Below are 17,787 nucleotides of genomic sequence, written 5' to 3'. Positions count from 1 at the left end.
ATATTTTATTATTTGTCTCTGACCCCACTAGATCTATGCCTTGCCTCCACAGAATTATTAATTCCTTTTCCAAGTTCTCAGGATACAAAGTCACTTGGTCTAAATCCGAAGCTTTGGCTTTGACAGCGTACTGTCCAGTAATGGCCTTCCAGCCATGCGCCTTCCAGTGGCCCAAACAGGGCATTAAGTATTTGGACATTTTATTCCCAACAAATTTGTCTGATTTAGCCAGAGTTCATTTTGACCCTTTAATAAAACGGTTTTCGAGCGATATAGACTGGTGGGCTTCATTACATTTATCGATGATTGGGAAGGTTAATGTTATTCAAATGAACTGTATTCCAAAATTTAACTACTTGCTACAGTCTCTCCCGGTAGATGTCCCCCTCTCTTATTTCAAGCAATTTGATAGCATAGCGAAGTCTTTCATCTGGAGTGGTAAGCGCCCCAGACTACATTTTAATAAATTACATAGGCCGATTGACAAAGGTGGGCTAGGCCTACCCAAGATTTTGTTTTATTATTATGCATTCAGTCTCAGACATTTGGCTCATTGGTCGCTTCCACCTGAAAGAGCCCTTCCCTGGTTCTGCATTGAACAAGAACTTCTTGCACCTATTTTGCCATTGCAAAGCCTTTCCATCAAACTAAATAGAGAAGTTAAATCACACCCCATTATTTCACATTTGCACTCAGTATGGACAAAAGTGTCCAGAGTGTTTAATTCAGATATTTATCTAAATGTTGCCTCGAGCCTATGGCTAAACCCCAAACTATCCATTAATAAGTCCCCTTTTTGTTGGTCAGAGTGGATTGCGAGGGGGGTTAATTCACTCGGTGATCTTTATGTGAGCGGTGTGATGAGATCCTTTGAAAATCTGGTTCAATATTTTGGAATCCCCAGATCTCAGTTTTTTAGGTATCTTCAGTTACGCCATTTGCTCTGAACTATTTTTGGGAATAGCATACACCCCCCTAAAGCAGCAGATAGTCTAGGAGAGGTGATTTCTGCTTTTGGAAAGGGCCATGAGGCATCAGTGTATTACTCCTTATTAATTCAGAGTCTGGGGGATGGAGTCTCAACCACTCTCAAGAGATTATGGGAGAAAGATTTAAACCTGGAATTGGAGGAGAGAGAATGGGCTAAGATTTTAAAAAACATAAAAACTGCATCGAAAGATGCAAGAGTGCACCTTATACAATTCAAGATTTTACATCGGTATTATTGGACCCCCTCTAAATTGTATAGGCTTGGTCTTAAAGACACACCCACCTGCTGGTGATGCCAATCAGAAGAAGGAGACATGGCCCATGTTTTTTGGTGGTGCGCTGCGATTCAGGAATTTTGGTTGAAGGTACAGAGTGTTCTATGTGACGTGTTGGGCACTGAGATTTCGTTTTGCCCCAGACTCTGTGTTTTGGGTGATGGGGCGGTCATCGACATAGGTGACAAATACATAAACAATTGGGTCCTCACCAGTGCGATGATAGGAAGTCGGTGGGAGCTCCATCAGTTCGGGAGTGGTGTGAGGAGATGGGAAGGGTGGCAGCCTTCGAAGAGGTAACATGTAGAAGGCTGGGGATATGGGATTCTTTTACTGGGAAATGGGGTAGATATTTGATGTTTTTGGGGGGCTCTTACAGTGGGTCTGTGGAGAGAGAGGTATAGTTTAGAGTTGTATGTTTATTATTGGTGTATGTGTGTATATGTGTATATATACAGGTGCATCTCAATAAATTAGAATGTCGTGGAAAAGTTCATTTATTTCAGTAATTCAACTCAAATTGTGAAACTCGTGTATTAAATAAATTCAATGCACACAGACTGAAGTAGTTTAAGTCTTTGGTTCTTTTAATTGTGATGATTTTGGCTCACATTTAACAAAAACCCACCAATTCACTATCTCAAAAAATTAGAATATGGTGACATGCCAATCAGCTAATCAACTCAAAACACCTGCAAAGGTTTCCTGAGCCTTCAAAATGGTCTCTCAGTTTGGTTCACTAGGCTACACAATCATGGGGAAGACTGCTGATCTGACAGTTGTCCAGAAGACAATCATTGACACCCTTCACAAGGAGGGTAAGCCACAAACATTCATTGCCAAAGAAGCTGGCTGTTCACAGAGTGCTGTATCCAAGCATGTTAACAGAAAGTTGTGTGGAAGAAAAAGATGCACAACCGCAGCCTTATGATTGTCAAGCAAAATCGATTCAAGAATTTGGGTGAACTGCACAAGGAATGGACTGAGGCTGGGGTCAAGGCATCAAGAGCCACCACACACAGACATGTCAAGGAATTTGGCTACAGCTGTCGTATTCCTCTTGTTAAGCCACTCCTGAACCACAGACAACGTCAGAGGCGTCTTACCTGGGCTAAGGAGAATAACTGGACTGTTGCCCAGTGGTCCAAAGTCCTCTTTTCAGATGAGAGCAAGTTTTGTATTTCATTTGGAAACCAAGGTCCTAGAGTCTGGAGGAAGGGTGGAGAAGCTCATAGCCCAAGTTGCTTGAAGTCCAGTGTTAAGTTTCCACAGTCTGTGATGATTTGGGGTGCAATGTCATCTGCTGGTGTTGGTCCATTGTGTTTTTTGAAAACCAAAGTCACTGCACCCGTTTACCAAGAAATTTTGGAGCACTTCATGCTTCCTTCTGCTGACCAGCTTTTTAAAGATGCTGATTTCATTTTCCAGCAGGATTTGGCACCTGCCCACACTGCCAAAAGCACCAAAAGTTGGTTAAATGACCATGGTGTTGGTGTGCTTGACTGGCCAGCAAACTCACCAGACCTGATCCCCAAAGAGAATCTATGGGGTATTGTCAAGAGGAAATGAGAAACAAGAGACCAAAAAATGCAGATGAGCTGAAGGCCACTGTCAAAGAAACCTGGGCTTCCATACCACCTCAGCAGTGCCACAAACTGATCACCTCCATGCCACGCCGAATTGAGGCAGTAATTAAAGCAAAAGGAGCCCCTACCAAGTATTGAGTACATATACAGTAAATGAACATACTTTCCAGAAGGCCAACAATTCACTAAAAATGTTTTTTTTTTATTGGTCTTATGATGTATTCTAATTTTTTGAGATAGTGAATTGGTGGGTTTTTGTTAAATGTGAGCCAAAATCATCACAATTAAAAGAACCAAAGACTTAAACTACTTCAGTCTGTGTGCATTGAATTTATTTAATACACGAGTTTCACAATTTGAGTTGAATTACTGAAATAAATGAACTTTTCCACGACATTCTAATTTATTGAGATGCACCTGTATGTATAGGTGTGTGTGTGTGTGTGTGTGTGTATGAGTATGTATATGTGTATGTATGTGTATATGTGTATATATATATATATATATATATATATATATATATATTATATATTTATTATTATTTTATTCTCTGTATATGTGTGTACTTATGTAAGACCACTGGGATGTTCGTTTGGGGTCGGGTGGGGTTCTTGATTCGGGAGGGGAAGTAGTGGGAGTTAGTGTTGAATCATTGTATATATGTTTTGTTTTTTTTTGTTTTGAAAATTAATAAAAAAGTTAATCACAAAAAAAATAGTAGATAAAACACTTGAATAAGCATATTAAAATATACTGTTAACTGGTGGTGGTCCTTTCTCTTATGTCCTGTATCTGTTCTCAATGTAAAAGCATTTGAGTGTAGTTTCAGAAAAGTGCTATAAGTGTAAAATTAATTAATTCAAAATATGTAAATACGAATATCTTTATCAAAGCAAGCAATATTTTGGTTATAAATGTTTAATCGTATAAAGTAATACCCACATAAAAATAGCACATTATGACTCAGGCTCTGAATATCACCGAATCATGACCAGAGGCGATGTCCATGTAATCTCAAATCATGAGATTCATCGGCGCAGGAAAATACGTAACGCGTAACACTAGGGCTGGGCGATAAAACGATATTGATATTTTTTTTTTATATCGATGATAACTAATTTTCAATATTTAGCATATGTTCTACATCTAGACGATCGGATCAGGTACGTGTCGCAAAAACACTCAAGCAGTTCGGCAAAGTAATTCTCACAACTAGCTAACTGAATCACAGACATGAAATCAGCATTTTAGGAATTATTAGCTGGCAGCCCTGCTGTCAAGAAAACTTATCAGGCTCGGTAGCCGGCAGCTAGCAATCCAGTTAATTATTGTTATGTAGCGAACAGGACAGCACTGACAATGCAATACAACAGCTGTCGACTGAACACAACTACTCGGACATCAACACCATTGATGTTTATTTACAGTAAGTACTATTTAGTTAAATGTTTTTTAATGATACATAGCGCTGTTACAGGAAAGAATGTTTTCTTCTTCTGGTGATATTTATTGCCAGTGGGCAATCCAGTTTATGGTGCATCCAGTGAGTGGCAGTTCTGCGGACGGAAACGCCTCGTTGATGAGAGGTCAACGGAGAATGGCCAAACTGGTTCGAGCTGACAGAAAGCCTACAGTAACTCAGATAACCACTCTTTCAATTGTAGTGAGCAGAATAACTTCTCAGAATGCACAACACATCAAACATTGAGGCAGATGGGCTACAACAGCAGAAGACCACGTTGGCACTTTATTAGGACCATAGTGTTCCTTCAACCCCAATTCCAAAAAAGTTGGGACAGTACGAAATATACTAACAAAAACAAAAAGGAGTGATTTGTAAATTATATTCACCCTTTGTTATATTGAAAGCACCACAACTACACAATTTTTTTAATTTATTTTTTTTGAAAATGTACAGTAACTTCAAATCAGATGATTGCAACCAAGCCAAAAAAGTTGAGACAGGGGCAATTTAAGACTAATAACAGTTTGACGAGTTGAAATAACAAGGCGATGTGAAACAGGAGATGTAACTTTAGTAAACCTTTTAACTTTAGTAAACCTTTGTTAGTCAACACCACTCGCCGCTGCATCCACAGATGCAAGTTAAGACTTTACTATGCAAAGCAGAAGCCATACATCAACACTGTCCAGAAGCGCTGCTGACTTCTCTGGGCTCAGTCTCATCTTAGATGGAAAGTAGAACAGTGTAACTGTGTTTTGTGGCCTGAAGAGTCTTCATTTCAAAATGTTTTTGAAAAACACAGCTGTCGTGTTATCCGGGCCAAAGAGGAAATCGACCATCCAAGCTGTTATTATCGTCAGGTCCAAAAGCCAGTGTCTGTAAGGGCCAGGGGTATGTCAATGCCCATGGTATGGGTAACTCGCATATCTGTGAGAAAACCATGAATGCAGACAGATATGTACAAATTTTGGAGCAACATATACTGCCATCCAGCACCGTCTTTTCCAGGGACATCCCTGCATTTTCCAACAGGACAATTTCAAACCACGTACTGCCAGGATTTCAAGTGCATGGCTGTGTAAGCAGAGAGTGTGGGTGCTAGATTGGCCTGCCTGCAGTCCTGACCTGTTTCCAATTGAGAATGTGTGGCGCATTATTAAGCACACCATCCGGCAACGAAGACCCCATACAACTATGCAGCTAAACACCTGCATAATGGATGAATGGGGGGAAATTCCATGTTCTAAACTTAAACTTGTGTCTTCAGTGCCCAAATGCTTAATAAGTGTTATTAGAAGAAATTATGTTTTACAGTGGTAAACACTTGACTGTCCCAACTTTTTTGGAGCGTGTTGCAATCATCTGATTTGCAATTACTGTACATTAAAAAAAACAAACGATGAAATTCACAGGGTAAAACATATAATGTGTAGTTGTAGAGCTTTCAATATAGCAAAGGGTGATTGTAATTTACAAATGACTCATTTTTGTTTTATTTGCATTTTTCATACTGTCCCAACAATTACGGAATTGGGGTTGTAATAAAGTGCTCTGTGAGTGTATATCTACACCTTGATCATTTTCGCCCATGCCTCCCCCTGACCTATGGTGCTGCCCTAGGTGACTGCCTAGTTTCACTTTTATTATTAACAGTTTGCATATTGCTAGCAAATATTTTAGATTATTAAAGCTACCAAATAATCACAGATTCATACATTTTAGCCAAACCACTTCAACTAAAAGGTTAGTACTGTTACTTAACCAATCTGTTTTTATTGTTTTTGTGTGCGTAACTGACCAGAGAGAGAGATGTCAATTGCTGTCCTCTCCAGTTTGGGTTAGGTCCCATTAATTGCATTGGCAAGGCAAAGAAAGTTTTTATATAGCTCATTTCATACAAAAAGAACAAGAAACAAGAATAAAAAGTATTAAAATAAATAAATAAAATTATTTGAAAATTATTCATTTAAAAAAAAGGAAAAGAATACAGAAATAAAATGATGCAGTGCAATCAGTAAATGCAGCACCGTTCTCAGTCAGTAAATTCACATCTAAACAGATTTTAGCTTTAGATGTTTTCAGTCTGGATTTGAATATGGCTAATATTCAATAAGCACATCTGACCTCTTCTGGAAGCTGGACCATCTGCGGATGGCATAATAGCTAAACGCTGTCTCACCATAATGATCCTGACTTGATCCTAATGATCTGAGTGGTCTGTTAGGCTTATATTCAACAAGCATATCTGCAATGTATTTATGTCCAAGGCCATTGAGTGATTTATTCACTAGTAATAGTACCTTAAAATTCAACCTTAATGTAACTGGAAGCCAGTGTAAAGACCTGAGGACTGGAGTAATAAGCTCAGATTTTTTGGTCCAGGTCAGAATCCTGGCAGCAGCATTCTGAATGAGCTGCAACTGTCTAATGGTCTTTTGGGGCAGGCCGCTGAGAAATCCATTGCTGTTGTCAAACCTACTTGTGATAAATGCATGAACAAGTTTCTCTAAGTCTTGACTGGATACAAGACGTCTAATTCTCACTATATGTTTTGTGATTACAGTAGGCTGATTTAGTTATTGCTTTGATTTGACTGTTGAAACTAAGGTCTGTTGTGTTCACCTTGAAAATTTCAATTTTGTTGCCAAATACAATGACCTTTGTCTTGTCCTTATTTAATTGAAGGTTGTTCCTGCTCGTCCAACTGTTAATTTTGTCAATGTACAGACACAGGGAGTCTATGGGGCTGTAGTCATTTGGCAAAAGGGCTAGGGAGATCTGGGTGATGTCTGCATAGCTATGGTACGTCATGAATTTCCACTCAGATTCATAGTTGCTTATGTTCACTTAGTAACCTCTCCCTTCTAGATATGAACCAGCTTAGGACCGTCCCAGAGAGCCCTACCCAGTTTTTCAGTCTGTCTTGGAGAATGTTGTGGCTGAAAGTGTCAAAGGCAGCACTGAGATCCATTAATACCAGCACTGATATTTTGCCTAAATAAGTATTTAAGTGAATATCATTAAGTATATTTAAGAGTGCCGTCTCTGTGCTGTGATGTGGTTGGAAACCAGACTGGATTGTCAAAGTAGCCATTCCAGTTTAAGAATTTGTTCAGCTGATTAAAACAACTTTTTCAATGATTCTGCTTATGACAGGAAGATTTGAGTTTGTCTGTAGTTAAGTGCCTAAAAGAAGTGATGCATTTACTGTTTCTAAGAGATCATTTTCTAGACCGTTAAACACATTTTTTAAAAATGTTGTGAGGAGTGTGTCAAGACAGCAAGAACAAATTTTAAGATGCTGCACAGTTTCTTCCAGGGTTTTGCCATCAATTGCCTCAAAATCAGACATAGAGTGGGTTGCACCAATAAGGATTAAATTTAGTAGAGTTTAAAGCTAATCCAGGGTTTGTTGATTTAAGTTTTATTTGAATTTGAATTGTGTTGCACCACTTAATTTTATTATATGCTTTAACACATCAGAGATTAAACTTTTACCCTGTGATTAAAATGTTCACCTGCTATTAATTTTGTCCTCCATGATGGATTCTGAATTTAGCTGTAGATTAGTACACAGGTCTGATCAATGAGGTTAAGAAAATGGTGCAGCGGCATGTACAATGTTACAAGTTTTAAAATATGGCATCATAATTTAAGAAAAAAGTTCTGCATATCGCCCGCTTCCTCTCGTCAGTGCCACAAATTAACAGCCCAGGCTGCCAACTTGAACGAGTATAAGAGAGGAGTGAAGCAATAGTGATCTGTTGCTTGTAACTGCTCTCGTTAAAGGCCGAAATCACACTCTACTCTCGCTTCTCCTCGAGAGACCCGTCTCTGTCCCGTGTCCCCGCAAGTATAGAATTGGGAAGCGGGTAATCGCTCCGCCACCAAGACTAGCCGCGACACTCGCACACCAGATTTGAAAGTACGCAACGGCCCAACATTTCGGACAATAAGAAACATAAATAATATCATTAACATCTCTCAAAGGGCTGACGGCACATCCACTGTTTGTTTACCTAGTCATTCATGTTTAATTGTAGGTCCGTTTTTTTATTCAAACCATCTCAGCTGCTAGTTTAAAGTTAATCCCTAACTGAGATTTAAATAAGAGTTTAATGTATTGGAGCAACAGGATTAAAGTGAATTCAGATTCACTGTGAAATTTAAATCAGGATTACATCAGTGGTTAAAATGTAACCCTGATTATTTTTAAACAACGTTTAAAGTTTGGTGCAACAGAATTATCAGATTTAATCTAAATTTAAGATTAATATTTGTTGGTGCAACCCACCCATAGTGCCTAATTTATTCAGTTGTTGTGGTGGATGCTGCCTGATCTCAGTGCAGCATGAGGACGAGCTGATCGCCATTATAATATCATTGATCTTCATGAAGAAAGATGCAAACTCGTTGCATTTGCTGTCAGAGAGCATTTCACAGGGAACTGTGTTATAGTTAAAGTTATCGAGGAGAACATCAACACAGTTGAACATCATCACAGTTGTATATCCTGCAGATATACTTGGTGCCATAGATATAACCTTCATAAATTGCACACTAGTATTCTCATTTATGTACCTCTTTTTGTCAGAGACAGGTCTATCTTCAGGTACAGGAGAAATCAATATGTCAAAGAAAATACAGAATTGGTCAGATAGTGCTATGTCCTTGTAGAGCCGAGGAGGGCGGGGCCGGGCTGGAATGAGACACACCCGGTCCCCAATCAGCCTGATGGGGCGCGCAAGGGATAAAGGCGGCCGGGGACGACAGCTCAAGAGAGAGAGAATTACAGACAGCTGTACTGTGTGTTTTTGGTTGTGTGTTGTGTTTTGTGTTTAAGTTGTTTATTAAATTATTATTTATATTATTAAGCCGGTTCTCGCCGCCTCCTTTCCACTGAACCCCCTTACACTGGTGCCGAAACCTGGGAAGGAGGAGGGATTCCCGTCGCAGGGTCCTCGACACTGCCGTACACCCAGGGGAGCGCCGCTGCCGTCCGACGGGGGACGGAGTAGCCCGACCACCCGGACGCGGGGAACGGCCGCCATCCGCGAGGCGAGTGGGGATGGGACTCCCCGACCGCCTGGAGCGAGGGAGCCGCTGCCAGGGGCGGAGGAGTGCCCTGCCGTCCCCCGGGAACGCGGAGGGGTCGAGAGAAGACCGCCGTCCGCTGGGGGAGGAGGGAAGCGACTCCCCGACCGCCTGGAGTGGTAGGGCCGCTGCCGAGGAACAGAGGAGTGTCCCCACGGGACGCCGGGAACGCAGAGGGGCGTTCTGTCCGCTGGGGGTCGGAGGTCTGACTCCGGTCCGCCCGGGGAGGAGCGGCTGCAGTCCGCCTGAGAGGGTGGAGTAGTGATCGAGGACCACGCGACGGCGCATCAGAGAACCGGTGAGTTTCTTTTTCTCTCTCTCCTCTCTCTCTCTCTGTCGCTCCGTGTTGGCCTTTCCCTCGCGCGCCCCATCAGGCTGATTGGGGACCGGGTGTGTCTCATTCCAGCCCGGCCCCGCCCTCCTCGGCTCTACAGTCCTTAATAGCAGAGGATGAAATGTTTAGACCCTAACTTATGAGCAGATCCTGAGTGTGTCCACGATTGGGAGTGTGAGTTCTTTTGCAGTGTTGTGTTCCGGATTATCTATATGAATGTTGAAATCCTCAGCAATAACAAAACCAAAATCATCAATAAAGGCTGAAGAGCATTTTCAAGGCCTATAAATAATTATAAATAGAATGCGTGGAGCATGTTTTTGTTCAATACTTGGATATTCAATGGATATGTAATCAAGTGACACTTGCTTGCATTTATAGACATCTTTAAATAGAGCAGCTATTCCTCCACCTCTCTTAACAGCTCTGCAGACACTCATAAAGGTAATGTTTGGAGAGGCTGATTCATTGACTGTTGCACTGCAGCTGTTATCTAACCAAAATTAATTTAGAAACTTAAAATCCAGATCGTTTGTGGTGTTGAGGTTATTGACTAAAAATGACTTGTTCTTAAGTGAGCAAATGTTTAAAAGTGCTAACTTGACAATATCTGTTTTTGGCCCCACAGCAATCTCAGATTGGTGTCTAATAGGCAACAGATTACATAGGTTTGCCTTGCGTCTTAAGAAAGCCTTAGTCTTTCCATCAACTAATATAAAAGATATAGAGAAAGCTACAGGCACATCGGGTTCCCGCTTGTTCTGTAAACATTTGTGAATGTTGCTGCTATCATAGCGGGGACCCGACACATATGATTGAGAGCTGTTATCAGATGTTTGTTGTTCACCTAGAGCAGATGAAGGACGAATTTTGCCCTGGCGTTGTGGCAGCGGCCAGAGAGCTCTCTCAGAGAGAGGGGGAGGGAGAGGTTGGTCCCCATGCTTTGGTGGTTGAGGAGCCTGCTGTTTTTAGGTTGGTATCTGGGGGCTCGCAGCAATGGAGTGGGAGAGTTTTCTTCCAGCATACACTAGTTCCTCCTTTTTCTCAGATAAGCTCAGAAATTGGGTTGTTTGGCTAGAGGACGAAAGTGTAGGGTGAGAGGGGCTATGGCCAGGGCCGTATTAAGGTGCTCCGGAGCCCCGGGACTTTACGTTTCAGCCTGGATTGTGTCCCTGAGCAGTGGACTATGTTATTGTGGTATTTGTCAATCAAATGTCCATCCAGGTGTTGAAGTGTGATCCTGTTGTCATCCTGACACTGCAGTGGTTTTTGTTTGCCATTCAGTTTCAGTGGATTGGCACATGTTGCAGATGGATGAAGGGGGAGAATTAGACAGTAGATGTTGGGGTGGAGGCCATCTGATGTAAAAAGTTTCTATTTCACTCCAGAAAAGTTTGAAGTTATAAATATAGTTCAGTCCTCTCATGTTGCAGGTTTTGTGCAGCCATGTGTTTAGACCTTGTAACCAAGCACACATTTGCTTCTTGTGCTGGGAGTGGTCCACTGATGAACAACTGAACTTTCAATCTTCCAAGTGTTTGAAAGAGTACATTAAAATCCCTCTTAAGTAGTTCTGACTGCTCTTTCAGAAAATAATTTCCTCCACATGTATAATAACCCTATTTACAGTCTTATGATTCACCAGAATGTTCAAAAGTTCCTTATTTACATCAGAAACTGTTGCTCAAGAAAGGCAGAATGTAGTGGTAGCCCTGTTACCAATGTTTCGGATAATGGAGTCACCTACTATCAGAGTACAGGACTTGGCTGTGATCTGTAGAGGCTAGTAGACCACTTTGATGAGCATTTCCCTTATTTGTTGTAATACTCCAGTCCCAAAAGTTTCTAGTTTTAGTATGGGTGCCAAATGTATGTGTTATTTCAGATTTCAGTGTGGCTTTAATATTTAATGTTTTCTGTCTCTGGACGGTTACACCACATTATTTTATTTTTTACTTTCAGCCCCAGAAAAAATCTCAAAATGTCTCTGAACTCAGAAATTGAGAATAGGCAAATTATTGAAGAGGTCTATTTAAGTAATTATTTTGTGTGAATTTTGTTTAATGTATATTTAATAATTTGATAGATTTGGACATTAAATGAGCGTCACATCACTGACACTGACACATAACAGACACACACACGTATGCTTGGCACAATGCAACCTAAAATGAGTTTTCCCAAACGTATCCACACTCTAGTCCAGTGGGTGGAGGGAAAGCACCATAAGTTGTTTTGCAAACCACATTTAACACAAGATGAAAGAAGAACTCACAGTTTGAGCACTCCGTACGTGATTAATGTTTGAAAGATTTATATTTGTTTTGATATTTATTTTTCTGTGCATGTTGAGTTTTAATGATTGTAAGAAGCTAATTACCACCGTATGATGCGGTTTTGTGACTGACGCTTCAAATATTCATCACCAATCCTCCACCAAATTTCACAGTAGGTGCGAGATGCTGGGGCTTGTAGGCCTCTTCAGGTCTCCGTCTAACCATTAGACGACCAGGTGGAGGATCAGTGATAATCTGGGGGTGCTACAGCAAAGCTGGATTCGGGCAGATTCTTCTTTATGAAGGACGCATGAATCAAGCCATGTACAAGGTTATCCTGGTGGAAAACTTGCTTCCTTCTGCTCTAATAATAGCTGCGTTTATATGCATATGCGTAAATATGTTTATATTTATATGGACTGATGTGAGCATTTATATGTATCAAGCATCAGATATGAATTACTATTGTGATGTGTGTACACTGCACGATTATACAGCATTCCCTCACCATTTGAAGGGGTGTTCACACTTGACATTGAGCACCCAAAATTATTTCGAACTTCTCTACTAATGAGGATATGATGTTATGCGCGACAGCTTGTGGTTTTAATAATCAATACATCACAAATAACAAAAAATACTACTCATTTTCCAGCAACAATAAAATCATTCACCTTTGAAATATACCACCTTTGAATTGAGCCAAGAGGTCAGTTCTATTTACCTGTTTCATGTGATACCATTAAATGACCTCGCTGCCATATACAGTACAGTATATGAGCAAAGCTCTAATGTGCTGCGCTGTGGGATGCGACAAAAGTCGGCAAAACTTTTATTTTTATTTATAAAGCTTAATAAAGCGATACTGCTGTTTTCTTGTCAGAGCCAAAATCACCAAGTCAACCAGTGATGAAGGGGGAGAGCAGCGATTAAACACTTACATTTATAATACCATGACCGTGTAAGATGTGTGACGATTGTAACATATTGTATAAAAAGCGCTATAACATATACATGTTAGTATAGGTGACAAATTCGGTCGTTTAAGCACTGTACTAATTTGCTGATACGAAAATTAGAAGTTAAACTGCAAAAGCAAGGGAGCAAAGCATGCAGTAGCAAGCAACAGTAGCGAAGCAGGAAGGTAGTTGGCGCTGCCCCATTTATGCAGTAATTTAACATGAAAATATTTACACATAGTTACTCAAGTGTGTGAGTGCAAACAACAGGGTATGCTAAATCAGAGACCAGATTATTGTATTCGTGAGTATTGCGCTGGACTTTGGACTGACTGATCATCAAGAGACAGATCTTCATTCAATGACAAGTGAGTCACATCACTTTTCTGTTCAATGGACACCGGGCCATTGTCAGATATCAGAGTCAACATCGAAATTAGAATTCTTCACAACCATAGAATTCCGATCACCAGAAAAGGCAACAGAGTCACCATCTTCTTCAGGACTGTCATTATCCCTAGACCCATTGTATTGTTCTTGTGTCACTTTTAGAATTGTCAGGAAAATGAACAGCAGAAATGCTTCGACTAAGAGTTGAATGGTGCTCAGATGACAAGTCAGCCTCAATGTCTCTTTGCAGGAAATTAAAAGGAAGTAGAAGATATCTGTATACTGTCTTTTATTTTCCTGACTCCATGTCTTTTATTCAATACACATTAATGGGAGATCTCAAAGACATCACTTCATTCAGATTTGATTCCCAGTTTGTCTGCAATTTTCTCTTGTCTCGCGCACCATGATTCGCCAAGAGCACTCTGTCATCAACTACCAAGGGTGATCCTTTCACATTTCAATTGTAGATTTTGGCATGACGAGTCTGTTCACTTGAACTGTGCTTCTAAGCAGTCTGTGGTGCTTCACCAAGACCGCATCTGAGCTGGGTAACAAAGTCTGAGTAATTCACCACAGCATCATCTTTGAGAACATGCTTGAACATGACATCCATTGGAAGTCATGGAATTCTCCCAAACATGAGATAGAATGGCACAAAACCTGTGATCTCGTGAACAGTGTGTAAAACATGCTTATGGAACAGATATCAGAAGCTAGGATTCGGCTTCGGAGAGAAAGAGAGAGCAGAACAGGGGGTGAATAACTCCCACAGAGTCCTCAGTTCAGGTTTGAATGTAAAGTATATTTGTATTGAATTTCTTCTTATATTTTCTTTTCTCTTTTCTTTTTTGATCAGGTCAAGATCACAATACAATGTGAATACAATTAAACATTAAATGTGATTTAAATCTTTAGATTCTTGAAAATGTATCTTCGAATGACACTTTTTTCAGAGAAAACAGGATGAAAATCACTTAAAAAAGGTAAGTATGAACTTCTTGTGGATCTCAATAAATGTAATTATCTTCATTAAATCAGTTTTCACGTGAAAAGTAAATACTCGTAAACTTACGAAACATCAAGATGTAACACAACATAGCATTAAAACAAAATGACATTAATTTTTTTTTTTATTATTCAGTTGAGTGTTCACAGTTAATGAATTGTTCAGATTAAATCACTCAAGACTCAAAACTCTGGTCAGTTGTTTCACTCTCTAATAAGAATGGATAAACTAATCTGTTTCGATAGGATTCTTTTTTTAAATGAATCAACTCAATAACTCAGTATCAAATATTTGGCTCAGTAGGTTCAATAGATCAGGGCGGCATTTCCCAAAAGCATCGTAAGCCTAAATAGATTATAGAAACCATTGGCACTGTTTACACCATTGAATTCTGCACTCTGGCCGCTTCCAGCTATTGGAAGCAAGGTCTCTCGGACATTATTCAAGATGAAATTTACTCTCTGGACCTTCCCCCGCAGTTCGACAATTTGGGGGACTTAGCCATCTGGGTGGATCACCGTTTGAATCAACACAATGAGCATCGTCTCCACTCTTCCCTCTCACGGACAGTTAAACCTCACTCAAAATCCCCGACTGCAACCAGAGTTTCCGATTCTCCTCCTGACTTTTAACCCATGCCGTGGGTAGACTTCTCATGCCCCGCAAGGTAAGACAACAACAACTTCAACCGGGTTTGTGTTTTGTCTGTGGCCGTTCTGGCCACCTTGTTGCCTCCTGGCCATTAAAAGACAATGCTTGTTAGTAGTTAGGGGGTTACTGGCAAGCACGACACCCTTGGACAATGCCCCCAGACCGCACATTCCTCCCAGCTAGGCTGTTGATTGGTACAGACTGTCATGTTATCTCGGCCCTGGTGGATTCCTGCACCGAAGGGAATTGCATTGAAATGCACATGGCTCCACTGAATTGGTTTCCAAATGGCGACATCCCAGAATCCTACTGGATGAGCCCATCTCCGCCCACACGCTTAGCGGCACGCCCCTGTCAGTCATAACCCATTCCAAATCCAGTCACTTTGATCGCCGGAAACCACACTGAACAGCTGTCTTTTTACCTCATCTGATCCCCCTCGACCCCAGTTGTGCTGGGACACCCTAGGTTGGTTATACACAACCCACACATAGATTGGTCAACCAACACTATGCTTGCCTGGAGTTCTTTTTGTTCTTCACATTGTCTTAACTCTGCTGTCTCCCCTGTCCAGTCTTGTTTTTCGTTGCAGGATGAGCTGATCGATATATCAGGAGTGCCGTTGGCATACCACGATCTGAGGGTGGTGTTCAGCAGGTCCCATGCCACGACCCTTCCTCCTCATTGCCCGTACAACTGTGCAATTGAATTGCTTCCTGGCACTTCTCCTCCTCGAGGATGGTTGTATTCACTCTCGGCTCCCAAGAGGGAAGCCACTGATTCTTTGGCAGCCAGTCTCATCCGTCGGTCTCATCGCGGCTTGCTTGGACCCTGCATAGATTATCGGGGGCTGAATGACATCACGGTAAAGAATTGTTATCCTTTGCTGTTGATGTCCTCAGCCTTTGAACTCTTGCAGGGGGCGTCCGTCTTTATGAAGTTGGACTTACACAACGCTTACCACCTGGTTTGTATCAGGAAGGGGGATGAGTGGAAGATGGCATTTAACATATATAGGGGGCACTTTTAATATTTGGTTATGCTTTTCGGGTTGGTCAAAGCTCCTGCCATCTTCCAGGGGCTCGTGAATGACGTGCTTAGAGACATGGTTGAACTTCTAATCTTCTCCCAGAATATGCAGGACCATGTGTGGCACATCAGGCAGGTGCTTCAGCGGCTGTTAGAGAACCGGCTGTTTGTCAAGGCAGAGAAATGCATTTTTCACACACAGTCAGTTCCGTTCTTGGGGTTCATTGTTTCATCTGAGGGAGTACGTATGGACCCGGCTAAGGTAAAAGCCGTCTCCAAGTGGCCAACCCCAGATTATCGCAAGGCATTGCAGAGGTTTATGGGGTTTGCCAACTTTAACTTTGCAGGTTTATTTGCAACTATAGTCAACTCGCTGTGCCGCTGACGGATCTCACCTCCATGCGCACTGAACCATGTAGATGTCCTTACTTTGATAAGAGGAAAACAAGCCCATGAATGCAGTGCTTGGACAGTGCATTTGCACCATTTGCAGGAATGACGCCACAGGAACCTGAATGACTCCACTGCTGCCACAGTGCTGTTTAGAATGGTGAGTGGGTCAGTGTTGGGGTGTTCCTCCTAAAGTCCACAATCAGCTCCACCATTTTGAGCGTGTTCAGCTCCATTCTGTTTTGACTACACCAGTGAGCCAGCTGTTCAACCTCCCTTCTGTATACAGACTCATCATCATCTTGGATGAGGCCGATGACAGTAGTGTCATCTGCAAACTTCAGGAGCTTGACAGAGGGGTCCTTGGTGGTGCAGTTGTTTGTGTACCGGGAGAAGAATAGTGGGGAGAGCACACATCCTTGGGGGGCACCTGTGCTGATTGTACAGGTGCTGGAAGTGAATTTCCCCTGTCTCACTAGCTGCTGCCTATCCGTCAGAAAGATGGTAATCCACTGACAGATAGACGTGGGAACAGAGATTTGGTGTAATTTAGTCTGGAGAATAGCTGGGATGATGGTGTTGAAAGCTGAACTGAAGTCCACAAAAAGTATCCTTGCATATGTCCCTGGTCTGTCCAGATGTTGCAGGATATGATGCAACCCATGTTGACTGCATCCTCCACAGACCTGTTTGCTTGATAAGCAAATTGAAGGGGATCTAGAAAGGGTCCAGTGATGTCCTTCAGGTGGGCCAACACCAGTCTCTCAAATGATTTCATGACCACAGATGTCAGGGCGATGGGTCTGTAGTCATTAAGTCCTGTGATTTTGGGTTTCTTTGGGACAGGAATGATGATTGAGCGTTTGAAGCAGCATGGGACTTCACACTGCTCCAGTGATCTATTGAAGATCAGTGTGAAGATGGAGGCCAGCTGGTTAGCACAGGATTTAAGACAAGTGGGTGAAACGCCATCTGGGCCCTGTGCTTTTTAATATGGAATTAAAAAAGAGGTAGGAAATGAGAGTAGTTTGTGGCAAAAAAGGGATGACACAGTAATTTCACGACTCCATATCAGACATACTGCATTGAACCAGACACTATTTAAGATAGGAAAGCATAATAATGGACTGTGCAATAATTGTGGATTACCGGAAACTGTTGAACATGTTCTATTAGAATGCATAGGTTAGTCAGAGCTGTAGCCTAGCGGGCTGCACTCATGACATGTGGTGCTGCTGCATGGCGGGTGACCTGGGTTCGAGTCCTGATTCATGAGGTCCTTTCCTGATCCTATTCCCACTCTTCTCCCTATCATTTCCTATCACCTCTCAACTTTCCT

Source organism: Myxocyprinus asiaticus, chromosome 29 (genome assembly GCF_019703515.2).
Source record: "Myxocyprinus asiaticus isolate MX2 ecotype Aquarium Trade chromosome 29, UBuf_Myxa_2, whole genome shotgun sequence".
Lineage (NCBI taxonomy): Eukaryota > Metazoa > Chordata > Actinopteri > Cypriniformes > Catostomidae > Myxocyprinus > Myxocyprinus asiaticus.
This window is presented reverse-complemented; position numbering follows the sequence as displayed.